This window comes from Arachis ipaensis, chromosome B1, assembly GCF_059453495.1.
Source record: "Arachis ipaensis isolate K30076 ecotype BB chromosome B1, ASM5945349v1, whole genome shotgun sequence".
Taxonomy (NCBI): Eukaryota; Viridiplantae; Streptophyta; class Magnoliopsida; order Fabales; family Fabaceae; genus Arachis; species Arachis ipaensis.
In genome coordinates, this window is record NC_142436.1 from 99262266 (window position 1) to 99283045 (window position 20780).

The window sequence follows — 20780 nt, forward strand, 5'->3', positions numbered from 1 at the left end:
TAAGGAAATTAAACTAACAACTAACAAAGCTCTTGACAAGGAATGAGAATTAGAAGTTCTATCCTAGTTATCCTCTTCAATTGTGACCACAATTGTCCATTGCTACCACTTAGTTAACCTCTAACCATGGAGGAAAGTCAAGTGGATGAATTAACTTGATTCCACAAGTCCTAGCCAAATCCCGAGGGAAAGACTAGCTTTAGTGGTATCCAAATCAATTAGCAACTTCTAATTATCAATCAACAAAGGAATTAGATAACTCAAGCGTCACTAATTACTCCACCTAAGCTACGAGGAGAAAATTCTATACTAAAATCCAACCAAGCATTTCATCAAACACTTGGAAGGCACAAAAGAAAAACATAGTAAATTGACAACTAGAATGAAATATAACAACAATTATTACAAGGAATTAACAACAACAATCAAAAGAAGCACAATTATTATGAATTACCTCTAATTGAATTGAAAGAGAATAGAAGGAACGAAAATAGATCTACAACAAGGCATAGAAACAAAATAGAAGAGATTACAACAAAAGAATAGAGAAATCATGAATGTAACAACAAAGAATTAAGAAGAAGAAGTAGAAGAAAGCATGAATTGAAACCTAGATCTAAGAACTAAACCTAATCCTAATCCTAATTCTAGAGAGAAGAGAGAGCTTCTCTCTCTAGAAACTAACTCTAAACTAACTCTAAACTAATTATAATGTGTATGTATGAGCTAAAGATGCCAATTCCCTTCAATCCTTGGACCTTTAAAGCATTTTGGCGCCAACGTTGGTTGCAAACTGGGCCCTACAGCTTCTCAGAATTCGCTGGTCACGTTTTCAATTAAAAATCACGTGTAGGCACCGATGCATACGCGTACTGCATGCGTGCGCATCCCTTGAGGTTTTCGCGATCCACGCGTGTGCATACAGTGCGCGTGCGCGTGGATGAATATATCCAAATCTTTGGCTTTTCCATGATTGCTCCACTTCGCATGCTTTCCTCTTCACTCCTTTGATCCATTCCTAGCATTTTCAATCTGAAATCACTAACAAACATATCAAGGCATCTAGTGGAATCAAAGGTGAATTAAAATTAACAATTAAGAGCCTAAAAAGCATGTTTCCATATTTAAGCACAAATTAGGAGACAATCATGAAACCATGCTATTTCCTTGAATAAATGTGGATAAAAGGTGATAAAATCCCCTAAAATCAATATAAGATAAACCCTACAAATGGGGTTTATCATACATCTCCTAATATTTGAAGAATATCCATCTGGTACTTTGACATTTTTGCAAAAATTCACACAAACTCCTCCTTTCTTTATTATTCAATTTATAAATAGCATCAGGTAATGACAACACCTTTTCTCCCTCTCTAATAGGATACAAATCTTTCTTTATGCCTAACTCTTCCATATCCAAATGAAAATTTAAACTGTCTTTTGTTTTTCCTAGAATATCCATCAATGTCCCAAGAACACTGTCACATACATTCTTTTCTATGTGCATGACATCTAAATTATGACACAACAATAAAGTCCTCTAATATGGCAATACAAAGAAGATGCTTTTTTCAACCATGGATTGAAACTTCCCATTTCTTTTCCTGCTACACTTTTCTTCCTTTTTTTTAATTTCTTTATGATTACTAACCACTAAACCTTCTAAGTTAAAAACTTGTTGAAGAATATCATCACCAGAGAGTTGCTTGGGAAGACGCCTAAGTTCTTTTGTGCCATCAAACAATTCTTTTTCACGTTGCCATCTATGTCTAATTGGCAAGAAGCGTCGATGACATAGGAAGCAAAATTTCTTTCCATTAGTAATAAACTTACATTGAGTCTTAAATTACAAGTGGGACAACGAAGTGTCCATCTTGTATTTCATCCAGATAGATCTCTATATGCTAGAAAGTCATTTACCGTTCATAATATAGCTGCACGTATTTTAAATTTTTTTTATATGCATCAAAGGTATCAACTCCTACATTCCATAATTCTTTTAATTCTTCAATTAAAGGCTTTAGATATATATCTATTGCCTTTCCTGGAGATTTTAATCCCGGTATAAGCAATGATAACATTAGATAAGGATCCTTCATACATTTCCATGGTGGCAAGTTATATGGTATACGTACCATAGGCCAAACACTATATTTAGTACTCATATTCCCAAACAGATTAAACCCATCACTTGCTAATCCAAGCCTTACATTTCTAGGTTCATCAGAAAAGGACTCATGTAACTCATTAAATGATTTCCATGCTTCTAAGTCAGCTGGGTGACATAAATACCCATCATCAATTCAATTTGCATTATGCCATCTCATATCAAATTCTATCTTCATTGACATATATAACCTTTTAAGCCTTGGTGTTATTCAAAAGTAACGAAGAACTTTTATAGAATTTTTTTCTCTTTCCATCTTGCTCCTCAAACTTCCACCTTGAGGCACCACAATGATCACAAGTTTCTTTCTTATCATGATCTTTCTAGAATAACATACAATTATTAATACAAGCATCTATTTTCTAACAATCCAAGCCAAGATCTCGAATAATCTTCCTAGCTTCATAGTAAGACGCCGGTAGTTGTACCCTTTTTGGAAAGGAATCATTTAATAACTCAAGTAACATAGAAAATGATTTATTATTCCATCCACCAAGACATTTAATATGGAATAATCTCATAAAAAAGAGAGCTTTGAAAATTGCATACATCCTGGATATAGTTCTTTCTCAGAATCATCCAAAAGTTTGTAAAATTTCGCTGCATCTTCATTAGGTTCTTCTACATGCTCTTTATAAGGTTCTCCTATATCCTCTTCTATATCCTCTTCATTAGGTTCTTCAATATTCTCTTCTATATCCCAAACTCTAAAATGATCCCTTAGCATATTTTTTATGTCATCTTTATCCATATAATCATCCTCACTATCAAATGAACTTGAATAGAGTGACTCATCTTGTAGTGATTCTCCATGGTGGTACCAAATTGTACAATTTCTCACTATGCCATGACTTAGAAGATCAAATTCTACTTGCTCACAAGATTTTTTAAGGCAATTATTGTATTTAAAACACGGACAATATATCTTATCATCTTTTGAATGACTAAAGACAAAATTTAAGAACTCCTTGACACCTATCCTATATTGTAAAATGGCTCTATTCTTAATTTGCATCCAATCCTTGTCCATTGAATATATAACAAGCTTAACATACCTAAAAAAAATATTAAAAATAAGCACTAAAAACCACAAGCCTCAATAAAAAAAAGTTAAAACACAAGTGTAGCTATAATAAAGTCCAAAGAATGCATGTCACATAGTCCATACCAAAAGCTAAAAATAATCAATAGAAATCAGTTAAGAAAATAATACAACCACTGCTCAGCATATATAAACTTTGTTCTCCCTCTTTTAATAATGCAACCACTGCTCACCATATACAAAATAGAAAATTAAGGAGCACATATAATGAACAAAAATATAAAAGGGAAAATAAGAATGCCGTCTGGATTTCACTTCACAACCACCATCAACAGCCACGGAACTAACTCATTAAGATGAACTCTTGTTCCACAGCACAACAAGCACTCCATGAAGGAAAATGCATAAATTCAAGTATCTGTACTATTTTGGTGTACAGGGTTAATTCACTAATAATAGAGTTGAATAATCTTAAATTTGAGTCCTGTTATATTAATGTATGAAACAAAAGTTTATACCAAAAGGCTTAAATTAGGGTGCTGGTATAGGTACAATTCCAATCCACAGTTCTTTTATAGTTTAGGAAGTTATATGATATTTGGATTATATATAATAACCAGACCAGAGTGTAGAAGTGAATTAGAAGTTGCCATGTTCTCATAGCATGAAGCATTAATAATTAAATTTCTCCAAATTTGTTGAGCTTGGTTATATGTACAATCAAAAAAATTATTGAGATGAAGAAAAAGGAATCCCAAAAGTTAGGAAGACCAAAGGTTCTCTTTACATGAGCAATTTATTTTCTATTAATTCAGTAAAATTTTTTAACACCAAGATCCACAAAATGGCCCCCATTCACATTGGTGTTGTGTCAATGATATACCCTTGCTTGCGCTTATTAAATTCTGCTATAATTAAATATTTTCAAATATGCCTTAGCTTTTGGACTTTGTTGATTAATTAATGTATCTGCATTAATACAGAGTCATACATAGCAAATATAATACAGAGTTCTCAGCATTAACGAACAATAATAAACAAGAAAAATGCATTGTAGAAGACTATAAATAACCTAAACAATTACAATTCACATAAATTGCAGTTGAGAGAACAAATGTGATCATAAATATGCTAAAAATTCTTTAAGTTTAACAAAGAATAAGTTTCAATAATAAAAAATACTTGTCTCAGCTGGTTAACTTTGTTTCTTTAAAAGCAATTTGGAAGCTATTGATAAAATTGTTTGACCTACATTATGCAACTAAACAAATAAGCAATATTACTAATGTAAACTAATATATTATAGAAATTTAAACTCTCAAAGTAGAGTATATATATATATATATAGAAATCCAAGCTCTCAAAGTAAAACTAGATACTCCTATTTGATATGAACCTGTGGTTTAGGAAAAAGAACAAACACCAAAAATTAGAAAGAAAAAAATGAAGGATTAGAAGTCAAATTAGATAAAACATAAAATGAATAGAACTCTAAAATGGAACAAACAATAGCATTGCATCACCAAGTCACAATTATCTTTCTCTCATTTTTTTATTATGAATAAAATAATAGAAAAATCAAATAAGAAAGAGCAAAAACTTTACCAAAATTACTGATTAATTTACAAAAATCAGAAACGAGGAACAAGTTTAAGAGCAATTAGATATGACAAACAAATAAAAAAGTACAAATTATAGAACCGGTCAATAAGAAGCTAAATTAGAAAATATAAATTAGAAAATAAATCTGAGAATATGAACTTACCTTAATACGTATTAGTAATAAGAAGCTTGAATGAAAAATTTTGAAATCTAAATTATCAAAACAAAAATTAAATTAGATTTATGAAAGAATAAAAAATTTTGAGAGAGGAAAAAGAAATACCTAACAAGTCGAAGTTGATTTTGGAGCTGAAGAATAAGATGAGATCTTAAAACTGAAGAATAAACTGAGATTTTGAATATAAAGAAAGACTAGTGTGATCCCAAACTGAGAGCCGTAGCTAAGGTAGAAAGAGGAGCAGGGTGATCCCAAAATCGACGGAGCTAAGGGAAGAGAAGGAGTAGGGTTGTCAAGGGAAGAAGAGAAATAGTGGAGTAAGCTGAAAACAAAGGACCGTCAAAAGTGAATTGTAACTTTTTACGATCAAATTATTTATCAAAAAAAAAAAAGAGAATTTGACATTTGTAACATTTGTTAAATATATATATTAATTTTTACACTTAACTATGACTGTTAAAAAAAAGTGTTAAAATAGCTCCCTTTTTTTGTCGTGAATGTGGCATGAAATTCTAGGTCAGATGCTCCTAGGAATAGATTTGAATTGTGTAATTAGATAGAATTAGTATGTGTAATTGATGCATTTTTGAAATTGATATTTGGATGTTGAAAGTGTGTTTGTTTAAAGTTGTATTGAATTGATAAATGTTGGGCCTCCCTGAGGCCGTGAATTTAGGTCAGAGGCCGTGAAAGGTAAGTTTGGTATGTTGATGAGATGTGTTAAATGACTAAGCATGAGTTTGGGATGATAATCATGTGATTGAGCATGTGATATTTGGTTCATGGTAAATGAGTGAATTTGGATAGTTGGTAGGTGGTATATTGGTGTAGAAACTAATTTTGGCTTGAGAACCCTTTGGAAAATTTAAATTTTGTTTTGGGTTAAAAACCAATTTTTAGCCAACTTCGATGGACCGTAACTCGGTCTTTGGAATTGGAAATTTAACTATTTAATGATCTTTTCACTACAAGGTTTTTGTTTATTTGTAGAAGTTTTTTTCCTTATTTATGGAGGTTTATAACCTTACCAAATGGTTTGTGAGGGTTTCTAAAACTCCTAAAATTTGAGGTGCCACGAGGTCTTTTGTGAAGTTTTTTAAGAACCTCCACAATCTATTCAGTGGGGATTTTGTATGTGTTTAGTGGGGGGGAGGGGGAGGGTTTTATATTAGACTTTTGTGGCAATTTTAAATAACTTTTGTGGCAGTTTAAAATCTCCACAAATTGATTTTTTAATTTAACAAAAATTAACTATTTTCTGAGATTTTCAAACCTTCATAAATCCGTAATTATTTATTTATTATTAATTTCAAATCATTCATTAATCTCATCTCATTTACATATTCTCAAATTAAAAATTTATTTTTTAATATCAAAATTTAAAAACTAAATCTTTTATAACACAATTTCTCAATATAAGACATAACTTTATATATAAAAAAATTTTCTCAATGTCAATAGTTTCAAACATAATTGCATATGGTATTGATCTGCATAACTATTACTATTTTTCTTTAAAAAGGAAAATAAAATAACAATTTCAATATTTCAATATCATCTAATTACATAAAAGTCTCAAAATAAAAATATGAATGCAATCCCAGAAGACCTTTAAGGGGTATTTTATATTCATTAACTAAAGCAAAGAATGCATCTGGAACCTTGGAACTCATACTTGCACAATTATGCAAGCATGTCTAATGTTTGCAACCCTAACTTCATATAACCATGAAAATAAAATCAAACTCATGCTGAATCATTTTAGTTCCACCGGTGTTTCGGAATATTGAAGGAAAGACGATGAATTTAGAGACTATGTTAGACTTGAGATAGAATCAAGAATCCTTAGATACTTCACGTTAATTATGGTTTTCAATTTTAGTTTTAAATTTGAATCTATTGTCAGAAGTTATAGGATTGTCTCTGGCTTTTTCGGGACCTTATATGTTAGTTATGTGGACACCCTTACCATGTTGAGAACCTTTAGTTCTCACCCCATATATATTTTATGATTTTCAGATGCAGGACGTGAGGCACCTCACTGAGGTATACTGGGAGCTTCTGAAAGCAAAGAACTTTTGTGTTTTTGAGACTCTATTTTTATTTTGATGTATATATAGATACTCTTATATCTCCACTATATATGTATATTATGCTTTATCCCTCTTAGAGGTTGATTTGGAGAAACATGTTCTGTAAACTGTATTTTGGGCCTTTTTGGGATTCTCATGTATATATGTATATATGTATGTATGCTCTGGCCGGTTTTAACTTTGTGAGCCAGATCAGAAGCTTTGTTAACTGTATCTTTGAAATTTTTTTCTATGTATAGTAGAAGATGTCACTTTGCTCTTATCCTATCTGGTTTACGTTTATCGCATACATGAGTGATGCGCTTTTCTGTTTAACACTTTTGAGTAACTTTTCTTCAAAAGGCTCCTAGATAAAACCCTTTTTCACCTATATTATATATATGATTTTATTTTTAGAGGTCTTAATACCTCGCCACCTCAGTGTTATGACTTAAGCATAAGACTCTGTGTGGTAGGGTGTTATACTTATATTCTGTTTAGTAATAAAGTAGAACAAATTATGAAAATTCAATTTATTCTCATTTTTTCCATTTAAAAAATTTGAGAAGAAAAATATAATAATACAAAATATCATTGTAAAAAATAAACAAGAATAATGAAAGAACAAATAAAAAATAAGTTGTGTTCCTTGTTAGTGTCCCTGTGTCCTTCTTGTCGGAATGGACACAAAATACACTAATTAGTGTCTCTGGATACAATGTCTCTATCCATGTCTAACCTACCAAATACGATTTTATGTCTCTGTATCCCTGTCTCAATTTCCCATCTTTGTAAATAAATGCAGCCATATGTTATGGAAGGTTGTCCAGTCCAAAAATTGTCGTTGTAACTGATGACTTGCATCATCTACCCTTCTTTCTTGCATAAAGAAGACCATAAAAGAGCATAAATCTCATTTGATCAGTACAATTCATGCATTATTTGATGAATATTATGGTACACTACTTTGAGATGAGTTGTGCTGAATTTCAGGTGAGAAAAGCATCAAAAATTTGGTAGAAGACAAACAAGAAGTTGGGCGTGTGAAACTGGCGTGCCACTTGAAGCAAATGCCACAAAAATGCACTGGCATGGCACGCCAGTACTAAAGTCCAGAGAAGAAGTCCAAGCATGCATGTGGGCGTGGCACGCCAGAGACTGGGCGTGGCACGCTAATACAAAATTCCAGAGAGCTACAATGGAGGACACAAAAGGGGCGTGGCACACCTGGCCCATCAATTACTATGGGCGTGCCACTTGAGCAAAGGGGCGTGGCACGCTAACTCACCATTCCAAGAAGAACCTTCACTATGGCGTGCCACTTGGTGTCGAAGTCGTGGCACGCCAGCCCCAAGAAGTCACTTGGGCGTGCCACTTGAGAACCCAGGCGTGACACGCCAAGCTTGAAGAGTTCACAAATCCATGAGCGTGCCACTTGAGGAGCATGGCGTGGCATGCTGGTACAACAATCCAGAGAAGGGGCTGAAGGCAATTAAAGACTGGGCGTGCCACTTGAGCAACCAGGCGTGGCACACCAATGCACAAAGGAGCAAAAGCAAGGACTGGGCGTGCCACTTGGTATCGAAGGCATGGCACGCCAACTACTGGAACCAAGACAAGATCATGGGCGTAGCACGCCAGCCTTTAGGCGTGGCACGCTGGTATAAGTTTCCAAAGAGGATGAAGGAAGCCAATTACATGGGGCGTGCCACTTGGTATCGAAGGCGTGGCATGCCACTCACCATTCTTCACTTAGGCGTGCCACTTGAGCAACCAGGCGTGGCACGCCAAACAGAGGAACCACTCACTTACAAAAGGGGCGTGGCACGCCAGACCCTGGGCGTGCCACGCTAGTTCAACTTTCCAAAGAAGCCTAGCCAAGCATAAAGCAAGGGCGTGGCATGCCAGACCTTGGCCGTGGTACGCCAGTACAAGTATCCAGAGGCAAAGAGAAGTGAGAAAGGCATGGGGCGTGCCACTTGAGTTCGAAGGCGTGGCACGCCAACACAAGAAATCCACTATGGCGTGCCACTTGAGTTCGAAGGCGTGGCACGCCAAGGTTGAGAGAGGGACGAGCGTGCCACTTGAAGGAGTAGGCGTGGCACGCCAAGCTGGAAATGAAGGGCACGTGACACACCAGAAAAGCGCGAGCCACAGACCAGCTGAGAAGTCATGCTTATTGAGTGTTTTCTTTTCCCTCTAAAATGTAATTTTCCTTTTTCACTTTTGTAATTCTTTTATTTTACTAGGAGTAGTATAAATACCCACAAGGAGTACTGAAGAAGGGGGTTAAGCAGTCAGTTTTAAATCTACTTTTACACTTCACTTTTGAGTACTTTTTGAGCTATGAGTAGCTAACTTCCCTCTCATTGAGAGAGGGAGCTCTGTTGTACTTGATGGATTGATGATAGTGAAATCCTTCTTCTCTTTATCTTCTCTTTGATTTGCTAGAAGGAATTTCATTCTTAATGCATAGTATTCAATTATCTTGGGAAAGAGATTGAATGCAATTGGGTTTCATGGGAACCTTGGGAAAGGAAACATGAAACCATGCTTGAAATCCCTTCTCACACTAGAGTAGAATCTGGGTTTGGTGTTTGGATATGTGACATATAATCCTCCCTCTACTTGGACCTATAATGGTGTATGGTATAATCAGGGACCAAGCATATCTCTCTTCATGAGCAATTAGACCAAGGAATTGGCTATTGATCAAGATCTGAGAGATTGAGTCACCAAGGGATTGGGGCTCAATCAATCATGATTGCCAAGAGGTCAATGAGTTGCATGATTGAAGGGGATACAAGCTAGATTCAATCTAAAAAGACAACATCTCCCAATCTCAATGAATTTCCCCATTCTTATCTATCCAATTCTTTACTGCTTATTTTTATATTCAGCAATTCCCCATTCCCATTTACATTCAAGTCATTTATGATTCTGCCCTTTACTTTTTGCCATTTATATTTTTGCACTTTATTGCTTTTCTTTATATTCTAGTCATTTACATTTATGTCATTTACAATTCTGCACTCTACAATCCTATTGATCCGCTTGACTAATTCATCAATTGATTAAAATTGCTCGAATTTTCCAATCTCTGTGGATACGATCCCACTCCTCTGTGGGTTATTACTTGACGACAATTTTGGTGCGCTTGCCAAAAGGACTAATTCACCAATTTTGAATGGGGTGTGAATTTCGAGTCATCAAGTTTTATGGCGCCGTTGCCGGGGATTGGCTTAAATTTGACAGTGATTAAATCGATTGGAGAGCTAGATTAAGCAATTTAAATTCCCTATTATTTTATTTTATTTAGCACCTTTTTATTTTCTTTTATTTTGAGTTCTATTTCTTTCTTCTTTAAGTTTTTTTTATTACATATTCCCACTCCTCTAACTGTTCGATTAATTGCACAACTCACACTAACAACCACTCTAACTAGAGTAATTTCTTCATTCATTTTCTTTCTTGGTTTTTGCCTTGTTGGTTGTATGACAGGTAGAAGAAGCGGTGCTTCAACTTCCTTTGATTCTGAACCTGAGAGGACCTTCCTTAGATTAAGGAGGGAAGCAAGAGGGAAAGGAGTCATTGGTGCTGAGGAAGAGGAAGAGTATTTTGAAACAAACATAGAGGAGAAGATGGAGAACCACCATGAAGAAGAAGCTCACAATGCTAGAGAAGGCCCAGTAAATCAAGATGGGCAAGAAAGGAGAGTCTTAGGCTCCTACATCAACCCAAACCCAAGAAATTGTGGTAGCAGCATCCTCAAGCCAACAATTCATGCCAATAATTTTGAGCTGAAACCTCAGCTCATCACACTTGTTCAGAATAATTGTTCATATGGAGGAAGTGCCCAAGAAGACCCTAATCAACATCTCAGCACGTTCTTGAGGATATGTGATACTGTAAAGTCCAACGGGGTACACCCTGACATCTACAAACTACTCTTGTTCCTTTTCTCACTCAGAGATAAGGCAGCAAAGTGGTTGGAATCATTCCCCAAGGACAGCCTAACTACATGGGAGGAGGTCGTGAACAGATTCCTTGCAAGATTTTACCCCCCACAAAGAATCAATAGGCTGAGAGCTGAGGTTCAAACTTTCAGACAACAAGATGGAGAAACACTTTATGAGGCCTGGGAGAGATTCAAAGATCTGACAAGAAGATGCCCACCAGAAATGTTCAATGAATGGGTACAACCACACATCTTTTATGAGGGACTATCTTATGAAGCAAAGAAGGCTGTGGACCATTCTTCAAGAGGCTCACTCAACAAGAAGAAAACCATTGAAGAGGCCATAGATGTCATTGAGACTGTAGCTAAAAATGAATATTTCTATGCTTCAGAGAGGACTCAGAAGAAGGGAGTGCTAGAGCTCAACTCTGTAGATGCTTTGTTAGCTCAGAACAAAGCGATTACAGCTCAAATAGCAGCTCTAACCAAAAGGATGGAGGCCAACCAAGCCTCAGTCATTCAAGACCAAACTCCTCAATAAGAAGGGAATGCACCAGAATCTGAAGGTGACTGGGAACAAGCCAATTATGTGAACAATTCATCCAGACCACCATATGACCCACACTCTAAGACATACAACCCAGGTTGGAAGAGCCACCCAAACTTTGGGTGGGGAAATCAACAAAACCACAACCAGGACCATAACAAGCCTTATTCATCAAATCAGCATTTTAACCACAACCCCAACCATCAATCAGGGAACCATAGACCCTACCACAACTCATAAAACACATCATAACATAGTAACTGTTCATACCCTGGGTCGAGCTATCCGATCCGGGATGTTCAGTAACAAAGCGACCGACCTCTTCAGGTCAGGCTATCCGATCTCTTCTCAAAGAGCTCGGCCAAACCGACAGGAAAGCCCAGTAAAAGGCCCAAAAAGAGGAACACGACCCAAATCTAAAGGCAGTCCCAGCCTATAGAGATAAAGGCGGTCCCCTTGAAGATAAGCTGACCTCACCCAAAGATAAGATAAGATAAGATAACTAACTTATCTTATCTAAGAAGGTCACTCCACACCATTATAAATACACTAGAGCACCCAGGTATAACTCATATTCTGATTCTACTAAAAAACCTGTTTAATACCCATGCTAACTTAAGCATCGGAGTCTCTTGTAAGTACCCCCCACCCTCCGGTGACGAAGGATCAGCAGTGCAGCCAGTCCAACAAGTCGGACACGACAGCTCCGGCCGCCACCCACCAGCCGGACACGTCATCTCCGACCAGTATAGAAGATCTCGTCTGAGACCAACCTACAGTTTCAGGTAACCCTCGGAACATTGGCGCCGTTGCCAGGGACCTTGGAAGTCATCCCATCACCATGGAAGACGACCATGACAACAACCACAATTCAGATCTAGAGGATAGAACACCACACAAAAATGCGGGCAATACACTGAAAGATACCCCAGAATCTAACGGGGACAAAAACTTATCAAATCTGGGAGTGATAGAAGCGCTTCAAGATTGTTTAAAGCAACTTGAAAAAGAAACCCAGCATCAATGAGAAGTTGGGAAGGATCTCCAAAGAGAGGTAAGGCGACGCCGAGAATTAGAAAATAAACTTCTAAAGCTCGAAGCCGATCTCAAAGCCAAAGCTACTCGGTCCACCTCTGAGGACAACTCTTGCAAGGATCAAGATCCATTCACTAGAGAAATCATGAAGACCAAAATCCCTAAGGACTTCAAACTTCCGGATATGACTTTGTACGATGGCACTACAGATCCCAACCATCACCTCAGCAATTTCAGAAGTAGAATGTACCACACCGACGCCTCAGATGCAGTTTGTTGCAAAGCTTTTCCAACAACTCTCACAAAGACAGCAATTAGATGGTTCGACAACTTACCTCCGAAGTCCATTTCAAGCTTTGATGACTTAGCCAAAAAGTTTCTGGCCAGATTCTCCATCCAAAAAGATAAGGCTAAGCATTCCCCCAGCCTATTAGGAATCAAGCAAGGAGATCGGGAAAGTTGGTGCATGAAATTGTGATCTCAGGCAACGGCGCCAGAAACTCTGTATGCACGTCTTAATAATTCATTTTTCATTCACAACTTCGATACAACTAACCAGCAAGTGCACTGGGTCGTCCAAGTAATAAACCTTACGTGAGTAAGGGTCGATCCCACGGAGATTGTCGGCTTGAAGCAAGCTATGGTCACCTTGTAAATCTCAGTCAGGCGGATATCAAAAGGTTATGGAGTTTTCGAACATAAATAATAAATAGAAAATAAGGATAGAAACACTTATGTATATCATTGGTGAGAATTTCAGATAAGTGCACAGAGATGCTTTCGTTCCTCTGAACCTCTGCTTTCCTGCTGTCTTCATCCAATCAATCTTACTCCTTTCCATGGCTGGCTTTATGTAAGGACATCACCGTTGTCAATGGCTACTTTTAATCCTCTCTGGAAAATGGTCTGATGCGCTGTCACTTCATGGCTAATCGTCTGGAGGCATCACCCTTGCCAATGGCTACATCCTATCCTCTTGTGAAAATAGTCCAAATGCTCTGTCACAGCACGGCTAATCATCTGAGGTTCTCGATCATACTGGAATAGGATTCACCCTCCTTTTGCGTCTGTCACTACGCCCAGCACTCGTGAGTTTGAAGTTCGTCACAGTCATTGAATCCCAGAGTCCTACTCGGAATACCACAGACAAGGTTTAGACTTTCCGGACTCTCATGAATGCCGGCATCAATCTAGCTTATACCACGAAGATTCTGATTAAGAGATCCAAGAGATACTCATTCAATCTAAGGTAGAACGGAAGTGGTTGTCAGGCACGCGTTCATAGGGAATGATGATGATTGTCACGTTCATCACATTCAGGTTGAAGTGCAAATGAATATCTTAGAAGCGGAATAAGTTGAATTGAATAGAAAAACAGTAGTACTTTGGATTAATCTTTGAGGAACAGTAGAGCTCCACACCTTAATCTATGGAGTGCAGAAACTCTACCGTTGAAAATACATAAGTGAAAGGTCCAGGCATGGCCGAATGGCCAGCCCCCAAACATGATCAATAGATCAAAATATAATCCAAAGATATCTAATACAATAGTAAAAAGTCCTATTTATACTAAACTAGTTACTAGGGTTTACAGAAGTAAGTAATTGATGCATAAATCCACTTCCGGGGCCCACTTGGTGTGTGCTTGGGCTGAGCTTGAATGTTACACGTGCAGAGGCTCTTTCTGGAGTTGAACGCCAGGTTGTAATGTATTTCTGGCGTTCAACTCTGGTTTGTGACGTGTTTCTGGCGTTTAACTCCAGACAGCAGCGTAGAACTGGCGTTCAACGCCATTTTACGTCGTCTAAACTCGTTCAAAGTATGGACTATTATACATTGCTGGAAAGCCCTGAATGTCTACTTTCCAACGCAATTGAAAGCGCTCCATTTTGAGTTCTTTATCTCCATAAAATTCACTTTGAGTGTAGGGAGGTCAGAATCCAACAGCATCAGCAGTCCTTCTTCAACCTCTGAATCTGATTTTTGCTCAAGTCCCTCAATTTCAGCCAGAAAATACCTGAAATCACAGAAAAACACACAAACTCATAGTAAAGGCCAGAAATGTGAATTTAGCATAAAAACTAATGAAAACATCCCTAAAAGTAACTAGATTCTACTAAAAACATACTAAAAACAATGCCAAAAAGCGTATAAATTATCTGCTCATCACAACACCAAACTTAAATTGTTGCTTGTCCCCAAGCAACTGAAAATCAAATAGGATAAAAAGAAGAGAATATACTATAAATTCCAAACTATCAATGAAACATAGCTCCAATCAGATGAGCGGGACTTGTAGCTTTTTGCCTCTTGAATAGTTTTGGCATCTCACTTTATCCATTGAGGTTCAGAATGATTGGCATCTATAGGAACTCAGAGTTCAGATAGTGTTATTGATTCTCCTAGTTCAGTACGATGATTCTTGAACACAGCTATTTTATGAGTCTTGGCCGTGGCCCTAAGCACTTTGTTTTCCAGTATTACCACCGGATACATAAATGCCACAGACACATAATTGGGTGAACCTTTTCAGATTGTGACTCAGCTTTGCTAAAGTCCCCAATTAGAGGTGTCCAGGCTTCTTAAGCACACTCTGTTTTTGCTTTGGACCTTGACTTTAACCGCTCAGTCTCAAGTTTTCACTTGACACCTTCACGCCACAAGCACATGGTTAGGGACAGCTTGGTTTAGCCGCTTAGGCCAGGATTTTATTCCTTTAGGCCCTCCTATCCACTGATGCTCAAAGCCTTGGGATCCTTTTTATTACCCTTGCCTTTTGGTTTTAAGGGTTACTGGCTTTTTGCTCTTGCCTCTTGGTTTTAAGAGCTTTTGGCTTTTTCTGCTTGCTTTCTCTCTTTTTTTTCGCCATCTTTTTTTTTTCTGCAAGCTTTGTTCTTTGCTGCTTTTTCTTGCTTCAAGAATCATTTTTATGATTTTTCAGATTATCAAATAACATGTCTCCTTGTCATCATTCTTTCAAGAGCCAACATATTTAACATTCTTAAACAACAACTTCAAAAGACATATGCACTGTTCAAGCATACATTCAGAAAATAAGAAGCATTGTCACCACATCAATATAAATAAACTAAGTTCAAGGATAAATTCGAAACTCATGTACTTCTTGTTCTTTTGAATTAAAACAGTTTTCATTTAAGAGAGGTGATGGATTCATAGGACATTCATAACTTTAAGACAAAGTTACTAAATAATAATGATCATGTAATGAAGACACAAACATGGATAAGCACTTAACATAGAAAACGAAAAACAGAGAATGTAAGAACAAGGAATGAGTCCACCTTAGTGATGGTGGCGATTACTTCTTGAGGAACCAGTGATGTCCTTGAGCTCTTCTATGTCTCTTCCTTGTCTTTGTTGCTCCTCCCTCATTGCTTTTTGATCTTCTCTTATTTCATGGAGTATGATGGAGTGCCCTTAATGTTCCACCCTTAGTTGTTCCCAAAAATTATGTGGAGGAAAATGTATCCTCTGAGGTATCTCAGGGATTTCTTGATGATGAGCTTCTTCATGTGCCTGTTGAGATCCATGAATGTGCTCTCTTGTTTGCTCCATCCTTTTCTTAGTGATGGGCTTGTGAGATGAATCTTTCCATCTCCCATGGCTCAGAGGTGGAAGCAATTGTCTTTCCTTTTCTCTTTCTTGAGGTTTTTCTGGCCTTAGGTGCCATTAATGGTTATGAAAAACCAAAAAAGCTATGCTTTTACCATACCAAACTTAGAATGTTGCACGCCCTCGAGCAAAAAAAGAAAGAATAGAAGAAGAAGAAGAAGAAGAAGATATGGAGGAGATGGAGGGATGTGTGTATTCGGCCATATGGGTGGGATTGGTTGGGAAAGAGATGTTGAATTTTGAAGGTAGGTGGGTGTATGGATGTGAGTGGTAAATGGAAAACAGAAGGGATGGCCATGAATGGAGAGAGTGAGTGGAGGTAGGTGGGGATCCTGTGGGGTCCACAGATCCTGAGGTGTTCAAGGATTTACAACCTTACACCAAATTAGGCATGCAAAATGCCCTTGCACACAACTCTGAGCGTTCAGCACCAGATTGGTGCTTGTTCTGGGCGTTGAATGCCCATTTGTTGCCCATTTCTGGCGTTGAACGCCAGAACCATGCTTGTTCTGGGCGTTCAGCGCCAGCTCTTCTCCAGGGTGCAATTCTGGCGTTCAGCGCCAGCTCTTCTCCAGGGTGCAATTCTGGCATTCAAACGCCCAGATGCTGCCCATTTTGGGCGTTCAGCGCCAGAACCATGCTCTGTTCTGGCGTTGAACGCCAGCTAGATGCTTCTTACTGGCGTTTAAACGCTAGTAAGGTCTTCCTCCAGGGTGTGATTTTTCTTCTACTGTTTTTGATTCCGTTTTCAATTTTTATATTTATTTTGTGACTCCACATGATCATGAACCTAATAAAACATGAAAGAACAAGAAAAATTAAATTAGATAAATAAAAATTGGGTTACCTCCCAACAAGCGCTTCTTTAATGTCAATAGCTTGACAGTGGGCTCTTATGGAGCCTCACAGATGTTCAGAGCATTGTTGAGACTTCCCAACACCAAACTTAGAGTTTGGATACGGGAGTTCAACACCAAACTTAGAGTTTGGTTGTGGCCTCCCAACACCAAACTTAGAGTTTGACTGTGGAGGCTCTACTTGACTCTGTTTTGAGAGAAGCTTACTGTGCCTCTTTTCCATATTTACAGAAGGGTAACCTTGAGTTGTAATCACAAGGGAGTACTCATTCAATTGAAGGACTAATTCACCTCTGTCAACATCAATCACAGCTCTTGCTGTGGCTAGGAAAGGTCTTCCAAGGATGATGGATTCATCCTCATCCTTCCCAGTATCAAGGATTATGAAATCAGCAGGGAGGTAAAGGCCTTCAACCTTTACTAACACGTCCTCTACTTGTCCATAAGCCTGTTTTCTTGAATTGTCTGCCATCTCTAATGAGATTTTAGTGGCTTGCACTCCAAAGATTCCCAGTTTCTCTATTACAGAGAGGGGCATGAGGTTTATCCCTGAACCAAGGTCACACAGAACTTTTTCAAAGATCATCGTGCCTATGGCACAAGGTATTATGAACTTTCCAGGATCCTGTTTCTTCTAAGGCAATGTCAGTTGATCCAGATCACTCAATTCATTGGTGAACAAGGGAGGTTCATCTTCCCAAGTCTCAATACCAAATAATTTGGCATTCAGCTTCATGATTGCACCAAGGTACTTGGTAACTTGCTCTTCAGTAACATCCTCATTCTCTTCAGAAGAGGAATACTCATCAGAGCTCATGAAGGGCATAAGGAGGTTCAATGGAATCTCTATGGTCTCTAGATGAGTCTCAGATTCCGTTGGTTCCTCCAAGGGAAACTCCTTATTGATCACTGGATGACCCAGGAGGTCTTCCTCACTGGGATTTACATCCTCTCCTTCCTTTACAAGTTCGGCCATGGTGATCAATTCAATGGCCTTGCACTCTCCTTTTGGATTTTCTTCTATCTTGCTTGGGAGAGTACTAGGAGGGATTTCAGTGATCCTTTTACTCAACTGGCCCACTTGTGCCTCCAAATTTCTAATGGAGGACCTTGTTTCATTCATGAAACTTACGGTGGCCTTAGATAGATCAGAGACTAAGTTTGCTAAATTAGAGGTATTTTATTCAGAGTTCTCTGTCTGTTGTTGAGTGGATGATGAAAAAGGTTTACTATTGTTAAACCTATTTCTTCCACCATTATTATAGCCTTGTTGAGGCTTTTGTTGATCCTTCCATGAGAGATTTGGGTGATTTCTCCATGATGGATTATATGTGTTTCCATAAGGTTCACCCACATAATTTACCTCTGCTATTGTAGGATTTTCAGGATCATAAGCTTCTTCTTCAGAAGATGCCTCTTGAGTACTGTTGGATGCAGCTTGCATTCCATTCAGACTCTAAGAAATCATATTGACTTGCTGAGTCAATATTTTATTCTGAGCCAGTATGGCATTTAGAGTATCAATTTCAAGAACTCCCTTCTTCATAGGCGTCCCATTATTCACAGGATTCCTTTTAGAAGTGTACATGAACTGGTTATTAGCAACCATGTCAATGAGTTCTTGAGCTTCTGCAGGCGTTTTCTTTAGGTGAATGGATCCACCTGCAGAAGTATCCAATGACATCTTAGCTAATTCAGACAGACCATCATAGAATATATCCAGGATGGTCCATTCTGAAAGTATGTCAGAAGAACACTTTTTGGTCAGTCCTTTGTGTCTCTCCCAAGCTTCATAGAGGGATTCACCTTCTTTCTGTCTGAAGGTCTGAACATCCACTCTAAGCTTACTCAGCTTTTGAGGAGGAAAGAACTTGGCTAAGAAAGCCTTGACCAGCTTATCCCAAGAGTTCAGGCTATCCTTAGGTTGAGAGTCCAACCATACTCTAGCTCTGTCTCTTACAGCAAAAGGGAAAAGCATGAGCCTGTAGACTTCAGGATCTACTCCATTAGTCTTAACACTATCACATATCTGCAAGAATTCAGTTAAGAACTGAAAAGGATCTTCAGATGGAAGTCCATGAAACTTGCAGTTCTGCTGCATCAGAGAAACTAATTGAGGTATCAGCTCAAAATTGTTTGCTCCAATGGCAGGGATGGAGATGCTTCTTCCATGTAAATTGGAATTAGGTGCAGTAAAGTCACCAAGCATCCTCCTTGTATTATTATTATTTTCGGCTGCCATCTCCTCTTCTTGTTCGAAATTTTCTGAAAGGTGCTTGTTGAATTGTTGTTATTTAGCTTCTCTTAGTTTCCTCTTCAGAGTCCTTTCAGGTTCTGGATCTGCTTCAACAAGAATATTCTTGTCCTTGCTCCTGCTCATATGAAAAAGGAGGGAACAGAAAAATAATAATAGAGATCCTTTTTACCACAGTATAAAGGTCCTTGTGTGAGTAGATGAATAAATAAATAGAAGGAGATGAGAGAGAAAGGGAATTTTCGAAAATTATTTTTGAAAAATGGTTAGTGATTTTCAAAAATAGTTTTTGAAAAAGGTTAGTAATTTTTGAAAATTAAAATCAGAAATTAAAATAATTAGTTATTTAAAAAGAAATTTTGAAAAAGAGGGAGATATTTTCGAAAATTAGAGAGAGAGAGATTAGTTAGGTAGTTTTGAAAAAGATAAGAAACCAACAGAAAGTTAGTTAGTTAGTTGAAACAAATTTGAAAATCAATTTTGAAAGGATAAGAAGATAAGAGTTAGAAAAGATATTTTAAAATCAAATTTTTGAAAAAGATATGATTTTGAAAAAGATAAGATAGAAAGATATTTTTGAAAAGATATGATTGAAATTAGTTTTGAAAAAGATTTGATTTTTAAAATCACAATTAATGACTTGATTCACAAGAAATCACAAAATATGATTCTAGAACTTAAAGTTTGAATCTTTCTTAACAAGCAAGTAACAAACTTGAAATTTTTTGAATCAAAACATTAATTGATGATGTTATTTTCGAAAATATGGTGTAAAATTAAGAAAAAGATTTTTGAAAAATATTTTTTTTTGAAATTTTCGAAAATAGATAAGAAAAATGAAAAAGATTTGATTTTTGAAAAAGAATTTGAAAAAGATAATATTTTTAAATTGAAAATTTGATTTGACTCATAAGAAACAACTAGATTTTAAAAATTTTTGAAAAAGTCAAATCTAATTTTTGAAAATTTAAGAGAGAAAAAGGGGAAGATATTTTTTTGATTTTTGAATTTTTAATGATGAGAGAGAAAAATTTAAAACATCATTTTCATGTTTTTCTCTTTTCTTTTTGGATCAAAACAAGGAATGCATGCAAGAATGCTATGAATGTCAAGACGAACACCAAGAACACGATGAAGATCATGATGAACATCAAGAACATATTTTTGAAAAATTTTTAATGCAAAGAAAACATGCAAGACACCAAACTTAGAAATCTTTAATGCTTAGACACTAAGATTTCAAGAATGCATATGAAAAGCAAGAAAAGACACAAAACAAGAAAACATCAAGATCAAACAAGAAGACTTACCAAGAATAACTTGAAGATCATGAAGAACACCATGAATGTATGAGTTTTTCGAAAATTTTATGCAAATTTTAAAACATGCAATTGACACCAAACTTATAACATGACACATGACTCAAACAAGAA

General features: G+C 37.0%; 1 non-coding gene across 1 annotated transcript; it reads left to right on the forward strand.

Moving 5' to 3' along the window:
- Positions 1-18835: 18835 nt before the first annotated feature.
- LOC148577625 (small nucleolar RNA R71) lies at positions 18836-18939 on the forward strand. Its single transcript, XR_015904336.1, has one exon. It is a non-coding gene; the product is annotated as a small nucleolar RNA R71 (small nucleolar RNA).
- The last annotated feature ends 1841 nt before the right edge of the window (positions 18940-20780 follow it).